The sequence below is a fragment of the Cupressus sempervirens genome, chromosome 7 (genome assembly GCF_028749045.1).
Source record: "Cupressus sempervirens isolate cs-2001-9-10 chromosome 7, ASM2874904v1, whole genome shotgun sequence".
Lineage (NCBI taxonomy): Eukaryota > Viridiplantae > Streptophyta > Pinopsida > Cupressales > Cupressaceae > Cupressus > Cupressus sempervirens.
The window spans coordinates 355594449-355613608 of record NC_143124.1 but is presented as its reverse complement, the minus strand read 5'-3'; the positions used below and the strand labels follow the sequence as shown (position 1 = coordinate 355613608).

General features: G+C 31.4%; 1 pseudogene; it reads left to right on the top strand.

Moving 5' to 3' along the window:
• Positions 1-727: 727 nt before the first annotated feature.
• On the top strand, positions 728-18953 carry LOC149546936 (uncharacterized protein At1g66480-like; annotated as a pseudogene).
• Positions 18954-19160: the final 207 nt, after the last annotated feature.

The window sequence follows — 19160 nt, the reverse complement described above, 5'->3', positions numbered from 1 at the left end:
CTGAATTGAATGCAACTAAATTGCTAATTATAGATCTCAGTTCTAGCTTGTACTTGGTCCTTCTTGATCAAATGTATCTTTGCTACTCCTCAAGGGCATTATGCTAATCCTTTGATTCCTCTATTCATAATCAGATCTTCAATTCGCTCAAGCAACATCACACTCTCACACACAACTTCACTCATTTGAACCCACAACTTGACCTCTTACTTATATCATCCACATTGTCAAGTTGGCTCAAATATAAATTCAAATAAACAATATTCATCATCTCAGTTGGCTAGAACCAATAGATAAAACAATTGAGCTTAATGTGACAAGATAAGAAAATCCTTCATTAGCCAACCCTACTCAATAGACACTAACTTAGAAACAATTTCTTGTGTCAACCAATAGAAGGTCAGTTAACATAGAATACACACAAAAATCCTTTGGCACTCGAGTGAACTCGGTAGACACTGGATCTATCCAACTTCTATTTATTAACCGAGTGAGCTTGGTTAACACTCACCTTCGCCATACCTTCCTTCGATGCCCGAGTGAACTTAGTAGACTCTTCCTTCTAAACTTGGCAAGCATAGGAACACTTGCTAGACACAGAAAACTATCTTCACTACCTGAGTGAGCTTGGCATACATTGACTAAAACTAATATGAAATTTTTGTAACATCAAAAACAACACACAATTAATCAATTGTATCCAACAATAGAGGCATGGCATCCTACTATGTCGGTATGTGTATACATATTTTTGTTACGACATATGTAATTTAAAGTTAATATTTATAATAGAGTAATTTTAACTCATACTAACTTATACATGTATGTGATCTTCATTCATGTTTAGTTGATGACTGAGGAGGAGCTCAAATAGGTTGATGATGTCATGCTCTTGGCTATTTCATTTGGCCTTGAGACATCTTTAGTACATTATGTTGTGTTCTCTTTATTTTTTGTATTTTATATTGGAGCATATATGGTATCTAATCTTTATTTTCTCTTGTAGGTATCACTTGTCAATGGTGGGCAGGGTGTAGGGGGTGAGGAACAACCCATTGACAAAGAAAAGGTAATTAGGTGCTTTTAAAGTGATTAAATATCCATGCATTTGTGTAAAAAAATTTTGGTAATGAAATTTAATTACATTCTTTATTGTACAGGGCATGGCTATGGTGATGAACCTAGGCAGATTCAACATTCAAGACCCTCCAACATTTCAATTCACAGTGAGAGCCCCATTGTATCTATAAGTATCATTTATTTTTTATTTTCCTTATTTCCATAAAAAAATTAAAAATTTATTTCCATGATTTTAACAACTAGTCTTTTGTATCTCATTGGAAACACCTAGTGCATAGGAGGCTGGATGTTAGAGTTTTGTATATTTGCTCATGCAAGCATTATTTCCATAGGAGGAGTCAATAGAGGTAAGTTGCAGTTTGAATTCTTGATTATATGTTATAAATTTAGTATGTTATGAATTATAATGTTATAGTTTAAGTTGTAGATCCATTTGACAAACATACTTGAACATATACAGGCCACAATCAATGAGGTTCAAGCATTGTCGAAGACATATGAGAGGACTCCTAACTGGCATAGGAGGTCGACAAGAGAGGTATTTATGATGAAAGTTTAATAATATAAATTTTCATTAAAAAAAGGATCATTATGCATTTGAGTAATCCAATGTTAGATATTTAGAATCATATAAATCTAGTAGTCTAACTTTGAGTTTTCCTTTTTTGTTTATGTAGGAGGTATCTGATCCATCTAGTGCAACGAAGAGGCTGCATTTTGATCATCTAGCAATAGCATAGGATAGTATAGTTTTCATAGGATGCATCATGAGACATTTTAAGATGGCATATGTCACATTGTATATAGAAACATTGATATTATACACATTCTAATGGCATGATCAGCCACATTTTGTACATGGATCTATGTATTTTGATAGATATTTACATAATTTGTCTATGGATACTTGAACTTTGATATATATATTTGTGTAATTTGTCTATGGATACATGTATTTTTATATATATTTTTTTCATTTATGTGGACAATGATATACACATTAATTTGGTATAGTATTCTTCAATTTATCATGGATCATGTGCATTGTTCATGTTTATGGAATATCATTCATTTTGATCATGTTTGTTATATTTTATTCAAATGAAATAATTTGTGAAGAACATTTTAATAACCTTTGTTATTAAATTTTGATGCAATTTTTAATGTGAAATGATATCATATATGTTTAATTTAAAATTATCTATGCAATCCCTCAAGATGCCTCTATGGTTCACCCACCCAAACACACTTAGTACACCTTGGAGACTCTTTAGTATGGGGTGGCCATGAACAATGGAGGCTCTTTGTGGCTAGAAAAAGGTTCTCACTAGGGTTCTCCTACCCATCTAGAGATAATGGCATTGATAATCTGATGCCAACATTAGTGTTTTCAATGTTACACAGTGATGCACCAATGAACTAAGCAAGTTTTGGCATCGAGGGAGATCATTGTGCCAAATCCAAACTAAATGTGATCTCTCAAAAATGAGATAGGTTATTATAGGCCTTAGAATTATCATCTTGTAGCATTTTAAATTTCACCAATAGTCCCCATGAGCTCCAAGTTACAACCCTCAAAAGATCAACCTCCAAATGCACTTAGAGCACCCTAGAGACTCTTTGGTACAGGGTGGCCATGAACAATGGATGATCTCCATGGCTAGAAAAAGGGTGCAACTAGGGTTCACCCACCCATCTAGAGATAATGGCACTGACGATTTGATTTTGAGATCAGCGATTTCAAAGTTACATAGTGATCCATCAATGAACTAAGGTAAACTACAAGTTTTGGCATCAAGTGAGATTGTTGTGCCAAATCAAAATAGAATGTGATCTCTAAGAAATGAGATAGGTTATTATAGGTCTTGGCATGAACCTCCTGTAACATTAGACATTTCATTAATAGCCCCCATGAGCTCCAAGTTACAACCTTCAGAAGATTGACCTCCAAATGCATTTAACGCACCTTGGAGACTCTTTGGTATGTGGTGGCCACAAACGATGGAGGATCTCCACAGCTGGAACAAGGGCGCAACTAGGGTTCACCCACCCATCCAAAGCTAATGACACTGACAATTTGATGCCAAGATTAGTAGTTTCAAATTTATGCCCAAAAATCATAGTGTCAAAAATCATAGTGTTAAAAGTTGTAGTGTCAAGAATTGTAGTGTCAAAAAATCATAGTGTCAAAAATCATAGTATCAAAAATAGAATAGATTTTTCTTCATTCTGCTCCTTATTTAATTTTTATCTTCATGCATGGCTACTCTTCATGATGTAAAAACATCTTTTTTTCTTACATTAAATCAACAAGTTTACATTTACAATATCTCAAGTGTTCCATCATTATTACATCAATACACAACTACCAAAAATCGTAGTGTCAAGAATCATAGTGTCAAAAATTGAATTGATAATTATTATTCACATTGATAATATTCTTCATAGTAATTCCCCCTCAAATGAAAGAAATGATTTTTAGAACACCAAAAAGATTGGATATCTTGCATTCAAAAATAATCTATGTTTCAAACTTCTAGTTTGAACAATTTTGGAAATTACAATTCCCATTTTCTACAAGGCATAGAAAAGGTACAACCTTGAGCTCCATAGCAAAAGAAGTACCTTCTAATTCAAATGAAGTCCTATTCTTAACTGTAACATCTTCAAAACTATGTGCAACTCTATCCTATGCAAGAGAAAGAAAACAAATTTATAGTTTTTATTACCAATGTCAAATGTTGAACAATAGAGATACAGAAAAATAGTAATTCTTAATCAAAGTGTGAGGAAATGGGTTCTTACCATTTCTTCAACTTCTCCACATCAATGAATATAGGTAATTGACAAAGGAAAAATGATGTATTGGTAGGAAACATCTATAGATTAAAAATATTAGATGTTTTTGTTTAAGTTGTGTTCATTTTTCTAAATGATTTCAATTACATTCTTTGATCTATTTTTAGAATTGAAAAAATCAAAGAAAAATGCTTGAAAAAAAAGAAAGATTCTCATTCTATCAATTGAGTACCACAAATAGTCATATAATTTTATTTTTCACAAATTTGGTATTGGAAATTATGCAATACAAGTAAACATTTCATGTATGAAAATGTGTTTTAGAGTCTAGACTAGATTATGAATATTTTTTGTGGCTTACCAAAATTTTGGTCCCAGATAAAATTTAGGTTATCATGTGTGTGGCATATTGAGATCTAGAAGTGAAACAATTTCTGCAAGTGGCTTAGAATGTAGAAAAAAATTGTCAAGTATTTCAAATGTAGAAACTATTCAAAATATTTTTCAATAATAAATTATAATAAAATAAGTGCATCCAATCATACTCAAGTTTGTTAAACTACCTAAATTATATTGGAAGATGAAATTTTTTTAGTTTTGAGTTCCTTATAGCCTATCACTTTTAGAGTTTCAAGTTGTTCTAAATGTTTAGGCAATTTCTCCAATTGAGCATGGAGTATATTTAAATACTTCAAAGAGTTTTGTAGTCTTGTTTCCCTTGGAAATTTTATTAAGGAGATGCAACCTTCAAAATTGAGGTAATCAAGATTGGATATTTCTCCAAAATCTTGAAGAATGAGATGTTTGCAACCTTGCAATGCTATATATTGGAGATGCAATAATTAAGTAAAGGAACTTGGAAACACTACCAAATTGTTGCAACCAAATAGATCTATATGCATCAAGTTTCTCAATCCCTCAAACTTAATTGGGAGTTATTAAAACCCATATATCTTTTGTACAACTAATTTAACCAAATTTTCTAAACCCTAGCGAAACCACTTTCATTGATCTAAAGACTGTGAATTTTACTCTAGATTTTCAAAGATGGTTGGAGGAAGAATTGGAATATAAATTTTGATTGTGGTTTCACACTTCACTATGCATTTGATCATTATTCATGCAATTATTGAGGATAATGTGATAGTCATTCATTAATAAATTTACAATTGCAAAAGGGGGACCATTGACTTTCTCTAAAATGATTCGCTACAAAAAGAATACACATACATTATAATTATGAAGCAAATATTGGAAACTCTAGTGATTTACACCACTAAGTTCCAATGTCCTTAGATTTATTAGCAAGAGGTTGGAAGGAACATCATTGTAGCCAAATTTGTGCAGGAAAAGCCATATCACTTATCCAAACACACTGTTAAATTGATGGAAGAGTGTGGAGCTCAAAGTCATTTTTAGCATTTTGGGCATCCATGGGTAAAATTTGTGAACCCTTCCTTACCCTTTTGTTGGAATGGAATATTTTGGTGTCGATCCAAAGGATGATTTGTATATAACTGTAAAGACCTAGTATGGAAGTTCAATAATTTTAGAATTGGACTTCATAGTGGGAATGCTTTGGCATGCGATGATCATGGAGTAGAAAAATTATTTAACATTTTTTGTTTTTCTATTTCCTATATTTTACAAGCTTCAAACTCCTCAAAGTATGTCTAAGATCATTATTTACTATTTCATTAATTAAAAATATGTATTTAATTTACTATATATTTTATTTCTACAATATTCAAATTTTATGCTTATTTTATGTAGTTAAAAAGTATAATTTATTAATTATTATTTTTTAAATCATAATTATCATATTTTTTATTACCAAAAGTATGTAATTTTATATCTAATTAATTTTTATTTTATATAGACTAATAATGTTATTAGAAAACTTTATATATATATATATATATATATATATATATATATATATATATATATATATATATATATATATATATATATATATATATATATAGAATTGGACTTCATAGTGGGAATGCTTTGGCATGCGATGATCATGAAGTAGAAAAATTATTTAACATTTTTTGTTTTTCTATTTCCTATATTTTACAAGCTTCAAACTCCTCAAAGTATGTCTAAGATCATTATTTACTATTTCATTAATTAAAAATATGTATTTAATTTACTATATATTTTATTTCTACAATATTCTTATTTTATTCTTATTTTATGTAGTTAAAAAGTATAATTTATTAATTATTATTTTTTAAATCATAATTATCATATTTTTTATTACCAAAAGTATTTAATTTTATATCTAATTAATTTTTATTTTATATAGACTAATAATGTTATTAGAAAACTTTATATATATATATATATATATATATATATATAACACTATAAAATTACATATATTGTGTAAGAGAGACCACATTGATTTGTATTATCTTGATTATTTTATATTATCATTTACATTATCATTTGATTAATTGAAGTGTAATTTTTAATGTAAATAAATATTTTGAAGATGATAAGAATATGGAATCCTTTTCAATGTAAATGAAGGTGATTAAAATTTTTTTTTTTTTGGCAAGGGTAATGGATGGTTTTTTTATTGCTTTTTTTTATAGTCTTATTTTTTAGAAACTCAAGAAGCCATGTATCTTTGAGATTTGATGATAGGTCTAGCATTCAATCCAAGTAGGCTCATTATAAATTGATGTTCTTTCTCTTAATATTGTCGAGAATAGTATATATTAAAGGATTTATAGGCTTTAATGTCTCAAAAAATGAGATACTAATAAATATACTTCCACTTTTGTCATTGCTCTATTATTGAACTTAAGGAAGAATTGAAACAATTGGCATATTTTCATGATAACTTTTAAAAGATTAAACACTATGATTTTTTTATTGGCATTAATAAACCCCTTAAAAAAAAAAAGTCTAATAATATTTCAAAGTTATGAGGTCTTGAGACACACAAAGCAAAACCATGATCCTAATGAAGGTGGCATCATGCTTTGCACTATGCCACTTGTAATCCTTATTTATTTTTGATATTTTGAAGCAAAGTTGTATTGAAATTATTTTTTTAAAAATGCCTATAAGTGGAATTGTGGCTAAGAAATATAATCATCTTGTTGAGTTGTAAATTAATATTCTTTTAATTATGAATATTGGAATAAAAAATACAATCTCCAAATGAGTAATATAAATAGAAGAGAACTAAATTAAGCAAAAAATTATTAATTGACCCATTTATTGATATACCTCTTAGAGAAAAGCTAAATCATTTTTTAATATTAGTTGAAGAGCCCAAAATAGTGAATAAAATCTCCTAAGCCATTGACCAAAGTGACATATATCTGGGAAGATGCAAAGTGAAACCATAATTAGTATGAGAAAGAGAAGATCCAAGGGTCATGAATGAGTTATGGAAAAAATAAATTAACCTAATCCATTAACAAATAGACTTTAGAGAAAGTACAAATGACTAATTATTAGTGACTAATTATTGAGTCAAAGTATTTGGTCATTTATTTGGTATTTTATTTAATCACTTGTGTTTAGGTGACTAATTATGTAGACACTTATTTAGTCATTTATTTAGTGGTGTATTTAGTCATTTATTTGGTAGTATACTTAATCATTTATATTTGGTTGATCTTGTGATTTTTCTTGGTTATCAAATTAGTCACTTATTTAGTCACCTATAACTGTAAATTGCAAAGAAATAGCTAAATGTGATTAGTTTTAGTCACGTGACTAAAAATTTTAGTGGTGTGACTAAATTTTTTAGTCACATAGTCACATATTTGCCAAAATTTACTAGTGTATTAGTATTAGGAGCCAAGAAACCTTTTAGCATTGAAGTATGTGTGTTATTCGAGTGACTTTATTGTCTGCAAATGAAATGGAACAAGGAAGCATTTTCATATTCCAAAAGTTAGTGACATGATCTAAACCTAGAACCCAATGTAATGTAGGTTAGGAGGATAATGTTATCTTTTATAATAACTCAACTTCTCACAAAGAAAATTTGAGATTTTAACTAGGTGACCTTATCCATGGTTATTAGGGTACCAAAGGTAACACATGGTAGGATGGGGAAAAAAACCAAATAACCTTCACGGAGAACCTTGCCAAAGTAAACATATGGAACCAAACACAATTATGAAAGAAACTACAAGATATGATTATTCTAAATGCAAATATAGCGAGAAAATCTCCTTATAACATGTCATGCATAAGGCCTACCTAGTTGCAACCATATACATTCAAATTACAATAAAAAATGTTAGAAGCTTGGGATTATAGATCCAACTTCTTACTATCTTCCATGTATCTAACTTCATTCTACCTATTCTAATCCTAGATCTCAAATATATAGCCGACAAGACCACAAGTCAGTTTGTTAGAAAATTTATTACAAATTATAGGGCCTAACCCAAAGGAGAAATTATAGACCAAATAATTTAGCAAAACAATATCTACCGGGATAAAGATAGGCCCACACATGATCCAAGAAGATATCCCAAGGCTGAAAAAATCCTTGACATCACAAATACCTCACAGAAGCCAAAACTTATAGCATAATTGGAATGCCAATAAAAGAATATGCTTTGAGAAAAGAGAAGGATAAATCCCACAAGAAATGGAACTAAATTATATGAACATAGGTTAAGAATTCGCGATAGGTCCACATTAAGAAGCCAATTGTGTAGAAAGAAAAAAAATGAACAACAAGGGCCATTCTTCAAATAATAGACAAAAAAGATAATATGAAATATTTTTGGTTGATGCAATATGGAAAAAGTATCCAACATACTCCCACATCAAACACTTTGGATAAATAATGAATGGTGTCCACATCAGGAAGCCTTGATATTCTGGAAAGTATCATAAAGTTCCAACTCATCTTGAGATATCCATGAACTATCTCCAAAAGGTATATTCTCCTTTAAATAAGATATTCTTTGTAGAACTTTTCTCTATTGTTTTTGTTGACACTCATATCCAAAATTCTACCAATTCCTTGTGTCTTATTCTTAGGATAAATGGATTTATCAATTGTCTCTTTATCATATCTATGCATTCCATTTATAGTCTCAAACATAATCATCTCAGTACTTATGTTCACTAAACTATTATATACAAAATCTTCTTGCACTAAAATCAAGTCCCAATTAGAAGGTTTTTCTCCAATAAAACATCTTAATAAGTTACCCAACTTTTTGCTTAAAATTTTGGTTTGTCCATCTCACTATGAATGAAAAGCAGGACTAAAATCAAGCTCAACATTAAACATCATTGAAAGTGTCCTCCAAAATTAACCAATAAATTTATTGTCTCTATTAGAAATAATAGTTTTAGGAAGTCCATGTAATTTCACAATGTCTCTGAAAATAGATCTTCTATGTGTACAGAATCTGATTTCTTCTTACAAGGTATGCAATTTTCCATTGTAGAAAATCTATCAACCACTACAAAGATAAAATCATCACCTCTCTTAGTTCTAGGTAATCCAAGAACAAAGTTCATAATGATATATTCCCAAAGCTTACTAGGAATAAGTAAAGGTATATACAAACCCACATTTTGACTTGTTCCTTTAGTATTTTGACAAATTTTACAACACTTCACCATCTCCTAAACATCCTTATACATTTGTGGTGAAAAGTATCTCTCTAAAATAAAATTCACAATCTTATCAATCCCAAAATGTCCTGTAAGTCCTCCACTATTTTCCTCCTTAATGATATAATCTCTCATAGATCGTCTTGGTATATGGAACTAAATTCCCTTAAATAACATATCTTCTTGAATGATATAATCAACCCACTTATCTTTCTCAATTTTCATGTGATTCTTATGAGCCTTCCAATTCTGCAAATCAAGATCAGTTTCATACAAGTTCTTCAAATCATCAAACCCAAGAATTTCAGCTCTCATTTATGTCAACAAGATTCTTCTTCGACTCAAAAAATTTGCTACTATGTTAGACTTTCAACTTCTAGATTTGAACACAAATAAATTTTTTGCATGTCTCAACCCATTTCATATGTCTCTAATTCAACTTATTCTAATTACTTCCCGAATACTGTAAAGAGTTATGATTAGTGTACAATAATTCCTCTTAGCACCATTTATTTTATCACTATAGAAAGCTACAGACTTATCTTCTTGACTCAAAATAGCTCCAATTTCACTTCCACTAGCATCACATTCAACTTGAAAAACTTTAGTAAAATCTAGTAAAGAAAGCATAGGTAATTTTGCTACCTTTTCTTTCATTGTTTCAAAACTTTAGTTTTCTACATGTTTCAACCTTATTTACATTTTGTCACTTCTCATTGTTTCTATCATGGCATTACATACTGAACAGAAAATTTTGATAAACTTCCTATAGAAACTTGCCAATCCATGAAATGGTCTAACTTCTCCAACACTTTCAAGTGTAGGGAACTCAAGAATACCTTCTACCTTCTCACGATCCATCTTCAATCCATCAACATAAATCACAAAACCAAGGTATACATTTTATTCCTTCATAAAATAACATTTCTTCATATTTATCCATAACTTCTCCTCTTTCAACCTTTGCAACACTTGTTTGATATATATTATGTGTTCTTTTACAATTTTACTATAGATTAGTATGCCATCAAGATATAGAACCATAAATTTACCCAATAATTTATTCAAAACTTCATTCTTTTATCTCATAAAAGTACTAGGTGCATTAATTAAACCAAAATGCATAACCAACCACTCATATTAACCCTCATTAGTCTTAAAAGTAGTCTTCCATTCATCCCCTTCTCTAGTTCTAATTTGATGCTATCCAAAATTAAAATCAATTTTGGTAACATACTTTTCTCCACTCAAAAAAAATCTTATTTCATCCATTCTAAGCAAGGGGAATCTATAATTAACTATTATTCTATTTATAGATTTGGAATCAGTGCATATTCTCTATTTTCCACTCTTTTTAGATGCCAATACAACAAGTACTACACAAGAACTCAAACTTTCACTAATCAAACCTATCTTAAGAAATTATTGCACTTGTCTATTCAATTATTAATTCTTTAAAAGTGTTAGTCTATATGGTACTTTATTAGGTAAACTAGCTCCAAGTATCAAACCCACACAATGACTAATACTTCTCATTGGAGGTAAACCGTTAGATATATTATCTAAAATAATGTCTTGAAATTTTCTTAACAAGGATCTAACCTTAGGTGCATGTTCAAATTAATCTTTCTTCTCAACCTTTCTAGTGATCAAGGAAAGCAAAAAAAAAAATTCTTCATACCATTAACAAATTGATCTCCTTCTACCATTCAAACTCTAATTGTAGTGTAATGATTCTCTTTAGGTTTTCAATCAAAGGAAACAATACTTGTTTCTTCCCATTAGTCCAAATAGTATACTAATTCAAAGTAGCATCATGTAAAGCTTTTCTATCATGCTACCAAGGTCTTCCCAAAATAATAATACAATAATCCATAGGAATTTAATATCACATAAGACTCCATCAAAGTAATTTTCAATCTTGAATTTCAAAAGACATTGGTCACTTATCAGTAACTTGTGCTAATTTTTTATCCAAGTAGTGTGATAAGGGTTAGGGTGTTTCAGTCTTTGCAACTTCAACTTAGGTACCAACTCCTTAGATGCTAAATTATAACAATTCTAACTATCAATGACCACTTTGTGATATTTTCCTTCAATCTTACATTGATTCTTGAAAAGGCTTTTCCTCAAAATAGGTTCTTCATTCAATTTCTCATTTTACAAGGTTCTTTTAATCATTAGGTTCTCTCCCATTTTAGGTTCATTAGATGCATCTATAGTTTCCTCTTGATTTAAAGTATTTATACTACTACTTCCTATTTTCTTTCTAGAAAAAGGTACATTCAAAGGATCAATGTCCTTTTTTACCATACTTAAAACAAGTGCCCTTAAACCATGATGTATCTTCTCTTTTTTAGATATTGTTATTTGTATGGTAAGAAGAAGAATTACCTTAGTGTAGTTACCTTTTTCTCTGTTAACATTATCCTCTTTCTAATCTGATTTACCTTTATCATGATGTAAATTATTGGATTTTCCACCTCTTCCTCCTTCTCTTTGTCTATGTTCTTATTTATATGTCAATATCTCTTGAGCTCTTAAGGCATAGAAGTATGATTCTTTTATACTTTATATTTTCATATAATTAATCTCACCTTGTACAAAAGTCCTCAAACTATTTAGGCGCCTAGTAACCTTTTCAACCTCATCATCAATACATTCTTCTTAGTGTAATAATTTATAGTCATATCTTTCTACAAGGCATCAATATCTAGATTTCCACAGTAACTTGAAATTTTAAAAGACAGTTTTGAGTCCACTCTACTCAAGGATCTCAAGAGTCTCTCTTCATCTTATTGTGTCTAAACAACTTCAACTCTAGCTACAATATGTCTCAATATGTCCATAATACCGTTATATATATTTCCTCTACCTCAAACCATTTTCACAGTAGTTTTTGGAAGAATCATAACCCTCTGCAACTTATAGGTAAGAAACTTAGTATACCACTCTACAACCAACCAAAATAGGGTTATCCACAATCCTAAAACTCCGCAAGAAAGGAAACCTTTGCTCTAATACCGCCTAATGCAAGGTGGGATGGAGAAATGAACCAAAGAACATTCACCATGAACCTTGCTAGAGTAAAGAAACAAAATCCAACACAATCATGGAAGAAACCACAAGATATAATGTTTCCAAATGTATATATGATGAGACAATCTCCTTACAGCATGTTAGGCATAAGGCCTACCTGGTTGCATCCATATACATTCAAATTACAATAAGAAAGTTTAGAATCTTGGGGTTAGAGAGCTAAATTCTTACTAGCTTCCTTCTATCTAGCTTCATTTTTTCTAGTCTAATCCTAGATCTCAACTATATAGCTAGGAACACCACAAGTCATCTTGTTAGAGAATTTATTAGAAATTATAACTCCTACTCCAAAGGTAAAATCAAAGACCAAATAATTTAAGGAAACAACATTTGTGGGGAAAAAGTTAGTTCCACACATGATCCAAGAAGAGATCCCAAAGGCCATGGAAATCCTTGATGTCATAAAAACCTCACAAAAATCAAAGCCCGCACATTACTCAGAATGCCAAGAAAATAACGGATGTCAAGCAAAGAGAAGGATAACACCCACAAGGAATGAAACTAAATTTCATGAACATAGGATAAGGATCCATGATAGGTGCACATTAAGAAGTCAACTATGCGGAAAAAAAGAACACAAACAACAAGAGTCATTCCTCGAATAGAAGAAAAAACAAATAACAAGAAATATTTTTTGTTTATTCAAGCTTGCCAAAAGAGCCAAGATGTTCTTAAATTAAAATAATTTAGAAATGCCTATGAACACTTCGTTATTCCAAAACTCTATTAGAAGACTAGAGAGGCGAAACCAAGTAGACACTATGCTCCCAAATTAGAAGTAGCGTTGAGACTATGCTTCCACTTGTAGAGGGCTAAAATTCTCCTCTAGTTTCTCTCGTACATCCGAGGACCATTAGCTAAAATAGAAAGGAGTTCTTCCTTATTCATAAAGCTAAAAAGAAACATCTCATGAAACATCACATTAATTTTGACACTACATTTAAGAGTTCACTAGATTCTAGCGCGATTACGAAGTTGGTTGATGGAGGGCCCAAAGGAGTATAACTTGCCAACTAATGACAGTTCCATACAATTTATAGTATCTGCTGGAATGTTTCCTTGGATGTGCACGGTCATTCCACTAATTCTACAGAAGCCACCATACCCAGAAGTCACTGACTTAGCATACAAGGGAAAAGGGACCTCTTTCAAGTTTTCAGCAAAGGAAGCAGTAGCCACAGAGACAAAAAAAGATAGAAGCTCCTACTAAAGAAATTATAGAGAGACTAAGGTTTGCACGAGCCAGGCAGGGAAGCAACAGGAACAACGAGACAACCTGAATGATTCAATTTTGTTGAGTGCATTGAGCTTCTATAGTAGGATGCAATTGTTGATAACACATACAACTGTTGGATGTGCAATTTGTGGTGTCTATTATATATAACTATAGTTATTTAAGTAAAAATAGTTTTTAATAAATCAGGGTTGTTGCCCATTCAAATATATTATCTATTATTCAAGGAAGATTGTGATCTGTGACCCACTTTCCACTCAAAGTCTCTAGTAGCAGCACACCAAAGCTATAAGCATAAGTTTTGATTGATAACTCTCTCTTTCTTATTGCAATTAGACAAATAATCGACGCCACAATGAGGTAGAGTGAATTCTTATCAATGTAAATATATTGAAGAGTATAATCAAGCAAATTTTAGAAGGAATGGCTTCCCTTACTCTATGAATTGGTGTGGCCTTTTGTTGGAGGTTTAAAAATTATTTGAATCGGTGTAAAAGCATCCGTGAAAGGAGGTGTGAAAGTTGAAGGAATCGTTGGTTGAAATTATCAGGAGGGAGATGCTGAAATTATTGGAATCAATGATGACAAAGTAGTGTCGAAAAGCTTGTTTATATCAAATATGACCATTCAACTTTGCGACATATCTCAACGAACAATAATCCTTCAGAAAATTCTTTGCGTTAGTCAAAGATTTATTACAATCATTTAATTATTTAACGCATTTTTATCTAAGAATCAATCATTAGTAGACCCTGAGCTAAACTGAACAAATTATAAAGAAGACTAGAGGTTGTAGCCTTGAAATCATCCCTGTTCTATGAGATGTCAGGTCCTATATATGGATAATTTGTGATGGGATCTAGTTCTGAAAAAGAATTATAGTTGTCATAGAGCAGAAAATAGTCATCCATCAATATTAGGCCACCTATGTCATTGGTGCAATTAACCTTAAGAGAAATATGCAGTTGTTGTGCACAATCTGAACATTTCTTTAGTGATACATTTCGAGTACACTGGAAAAGTCAATAGATTTTGTTGGGTGTTTGACTAGAGGAAGAGTTGTATTTCTAAATAGATTGGTCATAATTTGATTTGGGTTATGACATCGGTGTATGTTGAATTTTTATTACAAACAGGTCAATTGTAAGATATCAATGATGAAAACTATTTCATTAGGAACAACAAAAGAATTAGAATAAGAAAATAAGATTTGCACCTCATCTTGCTCTTTTATCTCTGACCAACGTCTACTCTGCAACCCAGTTAAAACATATCAGGGAGATAAGTACATTTGAGCTGAATTTTGTTTAATGTAATCAATTGGTGGGTTGAGGCAGACGTTCTTTATTTAAATTCACCCAAAAATAATAAAATGGTGATAAACACTCGGTTGCCTTGGAAAATAGTCCTTTAGCTGTCTTCCTTAATTTACGGTATCATGTTGTCGTCCTTATTTCGGTGCTTAATTCATACGCAAAGCACAAAATAAAAATTCATAGGTGGTTTTTGGACGATAATTTACCTAGCAATGGTGTGCAATGGGCGAGTCATATATAGAGAGAGAGAGTGGAGAAGCTTGCGCATAGAATAATTAGATTTAAAATTTTGAATACATATAATTCATTTAGGAGTTATGTTTGGAGGGAAACTATTAATTATTTATGAAAATAGTAATCATTTATGGGAACATCATCTGAATTTCTTCTATAAGTAAATTCTAATGGAGGTTAGTTATTATAAGTAAATACAAAAATGTATTTATCCTCTTGAATTCCCAATAGAATTTACTTATATGCCTAAGTACTTAGTTGATGATGTGGGAGTGTATATGTTGATCACATTTTCTTTCATATATACATACTAGTCGAGGATTAATTTACTTTTATCACATCATTATAATAAGGTTTTATTTTTAAGGTGACCTCTCTTTTGTAATCCAAAATTACTCTTTTAACTTTTCTTTCATCCTTACAAAAACTTGAGTTCAAGTCATCTATGTTAATAGCTTTCTCCCATTTCATATTGATAAATAAATAATTATGTCAAATTTGAGTACGACAAAGAAGAAAAAGACACTTTCCCTTGCCGAAATTAATGGTCAAGTTTCTTATATGGCGGGATTATGTCAAACAAAGTGAAATAAATCAGAATACCCTATTAAAGCAACATTTTATGGAACTTGTTTGTAGAAAATACAATGAAATCATTTTCTTAGCTTTTTCTATGCTCTACACCTCACTAGTTATCATTCCAAGACACCAACATTAAACTCACACATGTAGACATAAAATAGAATGTCTAATGCACATGTAACACAAACAAAATGACATGCAGATAGGAGTTTGTGTACTTTTGGTTTAATACAACATTATCTTATTTAATATGTTGGTATGCATTTGGTTAATTGCTAAATCTTGGCACCCTCCTACTTAACCAAATGTATTGTAATTTGTTTTGGCATTGTTTTTGCACATAGCTTCTTGAGGGCTAACATGCTTCAGATTTTGCACTATGGGAATTGTGCTTTCAAATCATGAGATAGTCCAGACCTTTGGTTGGGGTTCTTACATTGTGGTGTCATAGTGTTTGTACAACATCTTTTCACCAAATTGAGCATCAATGATTATGATATCAGTGTTGTATGGGTGAGAGAAAACATAGGTAGTGAGATCCAAGTGCTCATGTGGGGTCTAAGGTGACATCAGGAATGATCCACCCCTCATCAACATTAGCATCTTGCTCCTCTTTATCTTTGTCTTCATTCTTTGTAGGTAAAATCAACATAGTCAATCGAGGGAGCCACTTTGAGGAGTCTTGCTAACCAACACCTCCACCATTCACTGATTAACTATTGCAACCACTAGTAGATAGCCCTACCCTCTCCAAGAAACACCTAACTTGAAACTTTGAGGTGGCATCAAGAATGAACCTCCCCCCATATATATTAGATTCTCCCTCCTCTTTATCCTTGACTTCGTTCCTAATAGATGAAATTGAGAAAATCAATAAAGAAATTAATTTGAAGAGCCATCTCCACTAGTGGTGTAACTGCTGCCACCACTAGTAAACAACCTTGCCCTTCCAGAGACTACCCAATTCAAATAAAAGTCACCAAATAAAACACTATAAAAAATTTTAAATAAGTTAAATTACAAAAATAAACTTCTCAACCACTGATTCCTCTCCCTAATGTAAAAGTCTGGTAAATCCAATTTGGGTGGAATCCTATCATTTTCAAGCTTTTTGACCAATTTATGTCAAGAACATGGTCAAAAAGATAGACTATGTAAAAATAAAGACAATTCTTTTTTTGATCTCACAAAGCCAAATGGAAGGGCAACTTTGGTGAGTTCAATTTTGGTTCGGAGTACTTTGGGCATTGTAAACACTTTTTCTATTCTACGAATCTTTGATACAAAGTCAACAGAATTGAAGAATTTTGGGCAACAAATTATACTCTTCGAGATATAGAACAATGTTAAGAGAAAAGTCCAAATTGGTAGATATTAATAATTATTAATCTCAAACCATTTTGATTAAAATATTGTCCTTGAATTTTACACTTCCTTGTATAAATCATGGATCTAATTTCTCCCATTATTCATACTATTTTTTGAGATTCTGACGCTCTATTTTGAGAGTTTTTTCAAAAATAGTCAATGCAATATCTTCCAGAGGACATGGCCAGGTGAAGATAACAAAGCTAGACTTATAAGTAACAAACATGAAGATGCATGTGAGTATAGATCAAATTGAGAAGAATTATCCAGGCCACCTCATCTTTGTTGGAATATTTAAATGTAGCATACGTTTCTCCCTGGAGCCAAATGCTCACCTACCCCCTGACGTCCAGAACAGATAGAAACATTAATATGGGTAGGTGAGATTTTCAAATCAAAAAAAGAGGGGGAAAATGGAATGTGACAAAAAGGAATGTTTATTCATTCATTCAGTAAGTTCAAGCATATTAAGCAGATCAGTAGTTGTAGAGCAGAGTAGAAGAAGGAAGAAGAAAAGAAGTTTGTGCCTGTAGTTGCACGTATTTCTCCTGTTCTCTCTATAAGTTTGTTATTGCTGAACTTGTCCTGTTGAAGCAGTGATTGCTCCAAGCACCATTGTATGCAGCCATTAGAATTGTAGGTTTAAAGGTTTTTTGAAGTATTAAAGTTGTTTGAAGTTTTACCAGTTTAGGGTTATTTTTAGGGTTTTCTGGTTGAAGCCAAATGCTCTTAGATTTTGTAATAGTTTAATGAAAGATTGAATAGAAAGCAAGCAGGCATACTTGAATCTATCTTCCTCTTCTATTCATTGCATTCGACAAGTTTGGTTGAAAGCTTAAAGCCTTGGCTCTCTAGTTTTAATGGTGAAACATTCACGTTGGAATTTCTTAAGTTATAATTTTTTAGTTGAACAGAACACTCGAGATCCTCTTTCTTAGTTGGAGTCGAGCTCACTTGACATCCATTGGTGCCGAGCATTTGTTGCCATGCATTTTCTATTGTGTGCTGAGCTCACTCGACACCATCAAGTGCCGAGCAATCTGTCACTTGGCACCTTCAAGTGCCGAGTAAAACTGGCACTTGGCACCTTCATGTGTCGAGCAACTTTTAAGTGCTGAGTAAAATTTTAGGTTTAGGGTTGTGAGTTGTTAAATTTAATTTAATATATTTCTCACAGTCTTGTATTCAGACTCTGTTCATCGTATGGGAGTTAAGGAAAAGCCTTTGGATGGATGTGTGAGTCTCAAGGCTAAGCACCTCTATTTTCTTGTAGAATTACCAAAGCTCAAGAATTTCCACTATGCCACAATGCATAGGGTTCATTGTGACATAACATTGGATGCAAAATCTAGCATAGAAATTTTTCTTTTGTCTCGCAGGTCTATTCTCATATCACTGTAATAAAATATGCACCATGTGAGATTGCTTCTCCTATTTAGAACAAAGGCTTTTGGCTTTAAGTTCATCTCACCAAAGCTCAACTTGATTAAATGATTGCTGAAAGTCAGGATAGTTCAGAGACTACAAAGAAGATACTGCAAAATTATTTTGAGCATGCTCAAAAGATGGGTAAGGAAGAGGCCTGTGTAATATTTTTTCTTGTCAAAAGATGCTTAGTAGGATAAAGCAATGGTGAAAACTATAAGGGTCTATTTGGTTGTAGTGTGAAAATTCCTATTGCAGTCATTGATTATTAATATCCTATCTTAAATGATTATTAAATTGTTGAAAATAAATTCACAACTAATATTGAAAAATAACACAACTGCAACTTCACCTATAAAATATTGAAAGACATTCACAACACAAAGAACACAATATTTTCGGACAAA